Source organism: Rhinolophus sinicus, linkage group LG06 (genome assembly GCF_036562045.2).
Source record: "Rhinolophus sinicus isolate RSC01 linkage group LG06, ASM3656204v1, whole genome shotgun sequence".
Taxonomy (NCBI): domain Eukaryota; kingdom Metazoa; phylum Chordata; class Mammalia; order Chiroptera; family Rhinolophidae; genus Rhinolophus; species Rhinolophus sinicus.
Genome location: NC_133756.1, coordinates 33577539 through 33590221, shown reverse-complemented (window position 1 = coordinate 33590221; position 12683 = coordinate 33577539). Strand labels below are relative to the sequence as shown.

At 37.0% G+C, this 12683-nt stretch overlaps 1 protein-coding gene across 29 annotated transcripts in view; it reads right to left on the bottom strand.

Moving 5' to 3' along the window:
• SGIP1 (SH3GL interacting endocytic adaptor 1) overlaps positions 1–12683 on the bottom strand; it is a 172743-nt gene that overhangs the window by 33662 nt on the left and 126398 nt on the right. The gene's annotated exons all lie outside the window — the stretch shown is intronic.

Here is a 12683-nt window from a genome sequence, read left to right as displayed (position 1 = left end):
GGTATAGATAGCCTTGGAGTTGACAACACTAGCATGTTACTAGCTGGTTAGAGTCTTTCTCAAGTCCAAGTGGGAGAAATAAAGACTTTTAAAAAGGAATAAAATATCCACTGAAGAACCATAAATGACTAAAAATGTATGAAAACAAGTTCAGCCTCACTAGTAATCCAAGAAATGCAACAGGAAGAGAGACTGGATTTTTTAACTTTTCAGATTAGAAAAGATCTGAAAAAAAAAAAAAAAGCAAAAAAAAACCACCAGTACTTCATGCTTGTGAGCATATAATAAAATAGACACTGTAATATAATGCTGGCGGAAGTAAAAATTGATGTAATCTTTTTAGAAAACTGCTGGCCACTGTGTACCTTGAACCTTTAAAAGTTTCATAATTTTAGCTCATAATTTCAATTTTAAGAGTCTATTCTAAGAAAATATCTTAAGGCCAAAAAATTATGTGAAAAGACATTCATTGTATGTGGGACAACTTGGAGCAATTTAAATACCTAATAATTGAAGTGAAAAGAAATCATGATTCATGACAGAAGGAAATGTTATGTAGATATTTATAAGTTCTCAGTAATTTAAAACGGAGCTAAAAACAATTGCATATCACATTTTCCCTATTAGATTGGAAAAGGTAAAAACAATGAACATAACTCAGTGTTCATAAGAGCATGGAAAAATTATAAATCATATTGTTGGTATGAACTTTTGGGAGAGACATTTGGTAATATGTAGTAATATTCAAAATGTGCATTCTCTTTGACATAGCAATTCTATTTTTAGGATAAATTCAGACAAGTACATGAGGTTGCTCATTGCACCATTTTACCTAATAGCAAAAAAGGGTACAAATCTAAATATCCTTTAATAAAAGATAGGTATACGCATATAATATAACACTATGGAAACATTAACATGGTTATATAGATGTAATGTATATATGCACACACACAGCATATACTAAATTTAAATGACTACTACTGACTGTTACAGAACAGACTATATATGCTATTTGCAGAAAATTGTACATAACCTATTTCCTTGATTATAAGAAACATACTTTTGAAAACATTTGAACATTTCTGAAATTGAGATGCATCTTGTAACCAATGTCAAAAGAAACCTGGCAGCTGCTAACAGAGCACGTTCCACTGTTGTCTTTGTACTTGTGGGAATGTAACCACTAGTACAGTTATCAGCTCATCTCATAGTCTCCTCAGTTGAGTTTAGTTACTTGAATTGATAGCCTCTCATCTGATTGAATTTTAACTTATATTTGGAGGACACTTATTTCTTAAAATGTTTTTTAAAAGATTCCATCTGATGCAGTAATAAAGTGAGAAGTTATTTTTACACAGAAGATAAACTGTCACATGCCAGACTGTGCAACCTCAGGCAGGAGAAACTGCCACGTTCTCTGAAAACTAAACCACAAAGTTTTGAAAGATGAGATAAGTAGGTTATGACTGAATTATGCATCATGAAAGAATATATAACTCAGGTGCTAAAACTCTGTCTGTCAAAAACTTCTAACTGACTTTCAAGATTAAACTATCAATGTCAAAAAGAATAAAGAGGTCAAGATTATGAATATGTGGAATAAAAACATCAAGTCACTGTGATACTAAAGAAAACTGCTGATGGCCAGAAGTGATTTAGTTCTATATTTCTGAATATGAAATAGGTTTAGACTCCATTTCTGATAGTTATACTGAAGATAGTGGCATGTGTTTTTGTCTGTTATTGTTGGTCAGAAAAGGAATGCTTTTCCACATTTAATGCAGTTTATTTCGCACCTGAAAAGTTGTTATTAAGCCAAGGGGGCATATTTCAGTGCGTGACTTCTTGGAATCAAATAAATGTAGTGTGTGTGTGTGTGTGTGTGTGTGTGTGTGTGTGTGTGTGTATAGATATACGCATATAAAGAGAGAATTTTCTTCAAGATTTTTCACCAAATGTTAAAAATGTTATCTCAACTAATCTCTCAACAGTGTGATTTCAGGCTTGAATTTACTCTCTTTTTCATTGTGATGATTTGATATACATATATATTGGGAAAGGATTCCTCCCATTTAGTTAACACATCTGTCACCTCACTTATTTTAATTTTCCATTGTTTTTGTGAGAACATTAAAGTTCTGCTCTCTTAGCAAATTTCAATTGTACAATAACTATGGTCACCACATTATACATTAGATCCTCAGACCTTATCCATCTTATAGCTGAAAGTCTGTACCCTTTACCAACTCTCCCTATTTCCCCCACCCTTTAGCCCCTAGCAACCACCTTTCTACTCTCTGTTTCTATGAGGTAGACTCGTATGTTTTGTTTTACTTTTATAGACGCTCCATATCACTTATATCACTTATGCAATATTTGTCTTTCTCTCTCTGGCTAATTTCACTTTGTATGATGCCCTCAAGATCCATCCATGTTGTCGCACGTGGCAGGATTTCCTGTTTTCTCTGTATTTACCCTTTAATCTCTATTTTCCCATATTGTTTGAATTTTTAAAAGTAATATGCTTAAATCAATTTCATGATCAGAAGACAGCAAACTATGAGCTATTTTTAAATATGTTTTAATGGCATGGGGGACAGTATCATAAAAGAATGCATAATTATATACCATAGGAAAATATAAACCACACACACACACACACACACATACGGTTACATACACATGATAAATCTTAGACATGAAATACACCAAAATGATAATAGTGATTATCTGGTTATTAGGTAATAGGTTATTTCATTGTCTTTAAACTTTTCTCTTTTTCTAAATTTTCTATAATGAGCATGCATGATATTTTGATATCGTGGCACAAAATATTATAAATAGAAATTGGGAGCTATCTTGGGATCTTAATAACATGGAGGTTTCTACATTTTTCCTTTATTTATTTCTTGAATGGTTCCTGTTCTTACAGTTAAAAAGTGGACGCCGGCAATATTCAACACTACTAAAAGTTATTACCCGAGGGGCTGAGATTCATGAATCTCTATTCATGAAGAACGTTGTCTGTTGTGGTCTGACTGCCTGAAACCTGCTATTTGAGCTGTCAGTTTCATGGGGATTTGAGCTGTGAGCACAGTCCAAAAAAAGGCAAAGTCTAAGGAGAGGAGTAATCAACATTAAATAGTCATTCTGCCTCTTCCTGCACGTCCCCTTTACAATGGCGTCTGCAACTCGTGAAAGTCACCAAAACATCCTTGAAAAATTAGCATTGCCCTTGCTCCTTGCAACACTTCTCCAGAATAACCTTTTATGTTTTCTCAGAGGCTATTTCAAACATCTAAATCAGATCTTAGGGAAGCCATGCTCTAATTATTCTGAATATAAACCAGGAATCACAATTATAAATAGCACACCCTGTCTGTGCGAATGTGTCCCAGCAGGAAATGAAGCCCCAAGCGATATACACTCATGTCCTGGTGACTTAGTACAGCAGCGCCCGCAGAAGAAGAAAAAGTCCATGAAAACCTGTCTGCTAAAAATCCATGCTCTAACAGAAATTATTACCACATGCATATTGCAAAATAGTTGAAGACACAAAAGGGTTAAAATCTTAAGGGCCAGGACTTATCTTAATGTCTTATCTTAAATGCCATCTCTTGATGACCCCAAATCTATCTTTGATTTAATACGTGAAGCAATGAATATAAAATTCTTACCACATATTAAGTATTTATTAATGATAATGATTACTTTAGGAAATAATTACATTTGTATAGTGCTTTATAGTTTACAGAGGCCTTTCACAAGTAACTGATTAAAATCTGTTAGGGGTATATATGGGATTGATTAATATATATCCATCCCACACACATTAAAAGGGCTTAGGAATGGGAGATTCTCCTGAGTCTTCACATCACCTCTTTGAATCACTTCTTCTTTATCCATTATGTCAGTTCTCCTATGAAGGGTTCTGACAGAGTCAGAGGTTCTCCTCTCTGTGTGAGGTAGTCAGAGTCAACAGGGCAATGGAATGGACAGCCTCTGTCTGTGGACAGCTTTTCTTAGAAAGCACATAATAAAAAGCTATTGCATGAGGAAGGCTCACAACCACGCAAAAGGTAAAGCAACTCCCCCCCCCCCCCCCACACACACACACACACTACTGTGATCCTCAGCTTCTCCATTCTTTTCTCAGGAAGTTTGAAATTCCTTGTCAAATCTGCTGAAATGCCACGATTTACAAATCCTTTAATAAAAGATTTTGCCACATCTCCCATCAGCCTTAATACAGCCCACCCCAAGGAAAGTATCACCAGGCAGATCATTAGTCTCAACAAGTCAGCTTTAATGATAGGCTCCCGTGGAGGTGGGAGTGTACGACAGAGAGGAGGCATTCTGCTTCCAAATCATTCTGCTCCACAAGCAGCCAAGAAAAGATGGCTCTGTGTCCCTGATGACAAGCAGAGAGGCCATGTAGCAACTCACAGCAGCAGATCAAGTTGCCAGATGTTTTATGTGGAAAAAGACTGGAATGCTACAACCCAACCTTCTCCAAAGCAGGCAACAACTTAAATAAAACACAGCCATGTTACAAGTAAGGGGGGGTGAAGTTGGACTATAGTGGTAATAGATAATTGTTATGGAGCTCCTTGCGTGCTCAGATCTCAGTAGTTAACTATTTAACCTTGACTATGATCTTGTGAAATAGGTGCCACTATTCCAGTTTCCAGAGGATGAAACTAAGACTTAGAGAGGTTAAATAAATAATTTACCTAACGTCACACATCGTGCTAGGGCTACAATTCAGACCCAAAAGGCTAATTCCGGAGCCAAAATGCACACACACACACACACAAACACACACACACACACTTTTCCTCTTTCATATCTATGTGTGTGTGTGTATATATATGTGTGTGTGTATATATATATATATTCCATATCTTTCTATCTATATGTAGTATGTATGTGTGCGTGTGTGTATACTGACAGTAAACTGATATAAATTAATTGGTGACTCTTTATTGCTAATATATAAAATAATACCCAATATACCTTTAGGTTAACATTTACACATTACATACACATAAGTATTTATATTAGATCTCTAACTTAGCAACATTTTAAATTTCTTCAAAGCAGACTCTGTAGGTTTAAATGTCACTCCCATCTCTTTCTTTGGAAACTATCCCTAACTTCTAGGACAAGTTAGGTTTCCCTGTTGGATGCCTTCAAAGCACCTCATCTCCTGAATTATAACCTGCTTTAGTATTATTGTGAATAATTGTTTAATATCTGGCTTCTATGCTCCATGAAGACAGGAACATGCCTCTCTTATTCACTACTGTAACCCCAATATCTTCCATAGTACCATGCACATAGTAGGCACTCAACAAATACTTGCTGATTGAATGAATACAGTCATAACAATATCTGTCTTTATAGCAATATTATCAAGGCCTTATTCTATGAATGTGTTCACTGTTTTTCCTATCAGATACCTACCTATTGGAGAATTGGTAAATGTGGAAAACCTTATCATTTTACTGTGCATCCATCATAATTAATTTTGTATATATATGTATATATATAGAAAGAGAGATAGTTTTGACTTCTAAAGAATATTAACTATGACTATATCTAGGCATATGCATATTGAAGCTACCATGAGGAATATTTCAAGTCAAACTCTATAATATCATAATGGACAACAAATTCCTTCTTTTGAACATAACTTATGTGTCTAGAAGTTTACTGCAGGTGTAGGTAGGTAACTTTACAGTCTTTCTCAAGAGCTACTACTGCGTGAAAAAAAAGAAAAATGAAGTGTCCTATAAAAAAAAAAACAATTTTCTTTCTATTCCAAAGCAAAGAAATACAAAATTTATTCCTCAATTATTTTTAAGATTTATACAAGTCATTTCATTTTTATTTGATGTACAAACACTAAAAATCCCTTCAGTCTTACATTACGTTCAGTTTTTCGTGTTTATATTTATGTGCCAGAAGGAAGAAAAAGGAGAAACAAATAAAAGATTGCAAGACAGGAAAGAAGGACACACACCTGAGAGGATGAAAGGCTTTGACAGGCAGCACTTAGGGAAAAGAGATAGGGCATTATCTCTACGTTAATTGGTATTTGCAGTAGTAGCTATCTAGAAGCTAGTACTTTTCTTCTAGGCTTGATGTCTGCCACTTTCCTATCTGGTACCTAGGTTAAGAGTCATACTCAGAATGTAACTGGGTTAACCAGTTAAACAGTCCCCCAGGCATGAACAACTGAGAGACAACAGAGCAGCAAAGGATATCTAATGTTTCTATGTTTATATACATGTGATTTATTTTAAAATTATACTTAATATAGTCCACAAAAACATATCCATCGAATATCATGCATTCAAAATTAAGCACTAATATTTATATGGTTATTTAAAGAAAAAAATACAATGGAGCAAGTTCTAAGTTATAATGCATTTTTTTCCAGTCTGGCTCCTGAATGCAGGCATGCCCCAAGGTTAAACCCTGACCTGCATTGATGCAGCCCTTATCTCTAAGCAAATGACTCCCAAATTTCCACAGTCTGTTAACTCCTAGACACATACTACCTGCATAGCATGCAGGACCTCAAAGCTGAGAAGTCTCAACCGTGACTCATTTGTCCTGACCAAATCTAATACTATTGGGGACTCTCTTTCCCTGGTTGACAACAGCACCCTTCTCCCTGCGTCTCAGGATGGAAGATTTCACTCCTTACCACACCTTATTAGATGTCAAATGTTTCTCTCTCAGTAGTGTGATTCAAATTTCCAGATGAAAATGGTACTGCCAGCCCCTTACTACTTCTCTCAAACTGCTTTAGTAAATTCCCAAATTTCTCTCTGCCTCTAATCCTAAAAACCAAAGATGATTATACCACTTCCTGTCTCAAAAACTTCTCAAAATTCCACTGTGCATAGGGATTGTAATTCCAATTTCTTCTCTCTGTATTTAAAGCCCTTTAGAATATAATCTCTACTTCTTTTTCCAAATCATCCTTAAAACATTCCTTGCCTCTCCCAGTGTTTACCGTCCCTGCATACAGCCTAGATACCACTCACCTTTTGTGTTCAAGTTATTTATTCCAATTGGAACACTCTTAGCTGTCTGAAATCCTCTTTGCCTCTGTCACTCAGCTCAAGTCCCTATACCTCCAAGAAGTTCTCCAGATTCTTCCCAATGAAAAATCTATCCATTGTTCATACTTTTCCAGCAGGTGCTTACAATTCTGTCGTGGCCTTTACTACAGCAGGTCTTTGATAGGAAATGCCTATCTCTTCTAATTTCTTGTGAATTCCTAAAAGGCAGAAGCCATACCATTCCACATTCATAATTCCTACACAGGGGCTTATAGCTAAGTGGAGCTCATGGAATGCTTGTGAATCACTGAATAAAGAAATAAATGAGTGAATATTCTTTAACTTTTCTATTCTATTCATAATGACCCTCATTCCCTTTTCTGGCTTGAGGGAACTATTTCGCTTATGTTTCGGGTTTTGAAATTGTCTACACAAAACAACCCTGTTTTTCAGAGCTTAAGGCTTTGTGCTATTCTTGTTAGTTCTCCATTTGGTAGCTCCAGTCAGATGAGAAAGACTGTTTTATATTCGACTTTTGCACTCAGGCAAATGGGACTCAAACTCAGGTTTCATCTCCTTTGCTGGGGAGTAAAAGCTTCCATCTTGAGCAAAGCAAAAGCTGTCCAACATTTATGTATTTTAAAGTTGATGAACTGTGCTCTTTTTCTTTTGGGTGAGGGACACATTTGGACACAATTATATATTTTGGACTGTTATGGCCATTAAGGAAGAAAATATACCATCAGCGAGTCTGATAGAGATATAAGAAGAAACTCCTGGGTTTAATAACTACCAGAGACTTCAGAGGCCAGGAAAGATACCAGAAATAAGAAACAAATGCATCTTGGGTACAGCACTTTCTTGGTCCCTTCTCTCAAGTCTCCTCTTTCAGTGTGGATGCAACCTCAAAGTATGAATAAAAAAATCCTTTCAGCGCTATCAAGTCATGAAAAGATATGGAGTATTCTTAAATGCATATTACTAGGTGAAAGAAGTCAATCTGAAAGGCTACATATTATATAATTCCAACTGTATGGAATTCTGGAAAGGGCAAAACTATGGAGCCAGTAAAAAGATCAGTTGTTGCCAGGAGTTGAAGGTTGGGGAGGGGTGAAAAGGCAGAGCACAGAGGATTTTTAGAGCATATCTTACTCTATATGATACTTTAAAGGTGGATACATGTTATTATACATTTGCCCAAACCCATAGAATATACAACACCAAGAGCGAACCCTAATGTCAACTACGAACTTTGGGTGATTATGATGTGTCAGTGTAGGCTCATCAGTTGTAACAAATGCACCCCTCTGGTGGAGGATGTTAATAATGGGAGAGGTTATGCATGTGTGGGGGCAGGGGTAAAGGGGAAATCTCTGTACCTTCCCCTCAATTATATGCTCTAAAAACATAGTCTGCTCTGAAAAACATAGTCTTACTAAAAACAAGACAAAAACAAAAAACCTTTCATGTTGTGTAGAACGTTAATAAACAAAAGAAAATCTAATTTGATTTTCCTAATGATCCTGTCAGATGGGTATTACACCTTCCACTTTAAAGATGATAAGACAGAGACTCAGAGACATTAAATTCTCAAGATCATATGATTATTGAGTGGCACAGGCAGATTTGAATATTATAGTGGTTAGGGACATCATCAGTTCTATCACGTAACACTAACTTACCCACTGATGATCTGTGTTATCTTGTGAAATTAACCTAAATTCTCAAAGCCTCTATTTACATATCTGTAAAATGTGAATGATAGTAGAGCCCGCTTCACACAGTTGCTTTGTGGATTACGTGAGCTTGTGGATATAGAGTAAATAGCACAGAATGTGGTCGATGGTAAGAGCTCTTCAGTGACATTGCATAAGAAGTATTAGTGTTAGCTTTAGCACCTGGATATGCTGAATCTAAATAAAAATGATCTTTTCAGTAACCAGGTACCTACCCCTTGCTTGGTGATTCAGGATAGAAGCTGCCACCTACTCTTACGCTTTCCGACAAACATTTAATTAGATAGAGTTCTAAGTGATATGAATTCTATGTCATGCCCTCCCTAGCAGCCCATTCACACAATCTGGCCTAGATAGCAGGCCAGAAACAGGGAGCACCTTGCTGACTATGATAATAAGAAGTATATATTTGGTCTCTATCCTTAGTTCCTGGCAGAGAGCTCCCAAAACTCTTATAATTTCCTGCGTGATAAAGGGAAGAGGGGAGTCTTTTGTTACTCACAATCAGCCTCTTTCAACCATCCCTGACTTTATACTAATGAGGTGACTCTTGGAGGATGGGAGCTGGTTCCCAGAGGAACCAACTTTGTGATTAGAACCCTGGAACTTTCTGTCCCATCCCCAGACCTTTGAGAAGGGGAGGTGGATTTATTCACCAAAGGTCAATGATTGAATCAATCATACCTATGTAATGGACCTCTACAGAAACCCTAAAGAATGGGGTTTGGAGAGCATCTAGGTTGGTGAGCATCAAGGTATTGGAAAAGTGGCATATCAAGAGAGTGCATGGAAACTCGTGTTCCTTCCCCCATACCTTGCTCTACGCATCTCATTTGGCTGTTCCTGAGTTGTAGCCTTTATAATAAATAGGCAGTAGAAAGTAAAGGACTTTCCTGAGTTCTGTGAGCCATTTTAGCAAATTATTAGACCCAAGATGGGGGTTGTGGGAACCCAGAATTTATAGCTGGTCAATCAGAAGTACAGGTGACAACCTAGGACTTGTGATTAGTGTCAGACATGGGGCGAGGGGGAAGTCTTGTGGGATTGAGCCCTTAATCTGTGGGGTCTGTGCTAACTGCAGATAGTGTCAGAATTGTTTAATATAGGGGGGAAATCCACACATTTCATTGTCAGACGTGTTTTGAGTAGTATAGAGAAAAAGGGTTTCTCTTTTACTGGCTTTCTGTTCTATCACCATCATGACAGTCACCCAGTAAACATGAGTGAAACAGGGCAACTGCTTCAAAGAGCAGGAAACCAAGTGAAATATCAGCATGTTGGTCAATGCCAAAGATTTCAGAGCGAGGCAACTCATTTCTTATGAAAAATCAAAGTGAATTCTAAAACCCTCAGTAGGTCTGCCTGGTAGAATACTTTTCAGGTTCCATTCCACTTGAATCTTCTTAATGGGTTTAGGCTATTAAAAAAACAAACAAAACAAAAAACCCCCAAAAAACAAACTATCTGTGACCTTTAGTTGTTTTAATAAAAAGGATTTTACATTTTATATTTATAATATAGTTCACATATAAAAATCAGGAATAACTAGGAAGTATGATTTTAATGTTAGCAAAGACAGTCTTGTATCATAACTGCTTTCTACATTTCTATATATTTTTCCAAACCTGGTTGTACTTAACTCTGTGATTTACAGAGTGCGTACTGAATAACTTTCTGTGTGATTGATTGATAAGGGCCTACAGTGGGGTCGGTATAATTAGTGGACACTTTCCACTTGAAAAATATTGTGAATTTAGTAAAACAGTTTCTTCCCAGAAAATTCGTCACACCTTCCAATTTTCCATTCTCTAGTGACTCTCTGGTAATGAACTAATTAATATCTTTCTGGCTACATGTAAAGAATTGGACCTGTTTACTTTTTACAGGATGTTATTACTATGCCCTGGCATAGTAATATGGACAGTTCAGTGGTTCATGACTGTGATTGTGTCTTACCATTTACTAAATAGGGATATTTAATAAGCTGCTGAAAGAGGTCAGAAGTTTAAAATGCCCAAGAGTTAATTCTTGGGCATACCATGTTTCCCTGAAAGTAAGACCTAGCTGGACCATCAACTCTAATGAGTCTTTTGGAGCAAAAATTAATATAAGACCCAGTCTTAATATACTATAAGACCCAGTCTTATATAATATAAGAGCAGGTATAGTATAATATAATATAATATAATATAATATAATATAATATAATATAATACCGGGTCTTATATTAATTTTGGCTCCAAAGGACTCATTAAAGCTGATGGTCCGGCTAGGTCTTATTTATGGGGAAACACAGTAGACAACATAATTCCAAAGAGGAAAATGTAACTCCCATTGTATAGATTATTAAAGTCCATACTTTTTTTCCTCCATGAGGTTACATAGAGGGCTGAATGAGAATGGGATGGATATAGGTCCCAGTGAGGTTCAAGATAAGGTATAATCAGGGATTGGAGAAGTACAAGGATAGGAGATTAGGGAAAGCCACCAGCACCACCTGCCTCAGGAGGCTGTTGCAAAGACTGAACGAGATCATGTATGTGGAACACAGCATCGTCTTAATCTCCACATAGGCGGCGTGGCTTTAAGTTTGTACTCGGCCTCTTCCTGGCTGAGTGATCTGCAAAAGTTACTTCCATTATCTGAATCTTAATTTCTTCATTAGTGAGTTGTGCAGATTCAATGAGATAACACATGTGATGTATTTTGCACTAGTAAACACTAAGATCTTATTATAATTCATTACTCGTATTATCTCAGGTTCCCTATTTAAAATTGCAACCCCAGTATGCTCCATTCTACTTTCCTATTTTATTTTTTCCTATAGAACTTATAACCATCTTCATGCTATATATTTTACTGATTCATATTCTTAGGTTTGACTCTCTACATTAGAAGGTAAGCTCCATGGCAAAAGGAAATGTTTTCTGTTCTGGTCATTACTGGGGAGTGCCTAGGCCAGTGCTAGCATACAATAGTACTTAATACAATAAATATTTGCTGAATGAAAGAATCATTGCCTAATGTTGTCTTTGTATAGGATGGGTAAAAAATTGTTAATTATGAAATGGCCAAAATGACCCTTGCCAGTGGGGATCATTTCCAAGATATGGCCAGAGGTGGGGGTTACTGAGTAGAAGGGAGGGAAGTTTGTGGGAGCTGAAGAAGTCAGAGAGGTCCTGGGGCCAGTGTATTGGATGGGTCATCCATATCAAGTCCATGTCACAGGATGAAGCTAGGAAGTGAGGTAGAGAAGAGGATGAAAAGCAGCTGCCAGCATCTCTAAGGCCATAGATTAACACAGAGGAGAAAGTGCTGCAGGACAGTAGTGGATAGCAATAAGGAGTGGTAGAAGGTGACATTATCAGGTGGCGGTTTTTCATATTTGCGGGGTTGTAGGGGGGTAGCTTGGAAGTGGCAATAGGGAGTTGGGAGGATTCAAACATTGTCTCCTAGTCCCATGACATATGACCCACAGGATTGAAGAGTTTTCCATGGAGAGTGCTACAGGAGAAGAAATGGTCCCTGGGAAGAGATGGGATTCAGTTATGGAAACAGGTGGGCGAGTTTGGCACAGAGTCCTAGAATGTAGAGAAGGGTATTGCTAAGGAGGTGAAATTCCCGAATGCAGGATGCGAGTAAGAGCAGTAAACAGGAGCACAGACCAGTCCAGAGATGAATGTGCAAGAGGCTGTATGCATAGAACATAGAGATGATATTCAGACACAAGGACACTCAAGAATGTATGGTTGTAGGTTTGTTTGTTTGTTCCCCCCAGTACCAGATACAAGATGATTCTGTAGTTAAATAAGTTAACCAACGAGAGGGACAGCAATATTTCTGGAAACATTCTGATGTTAAAATGCTC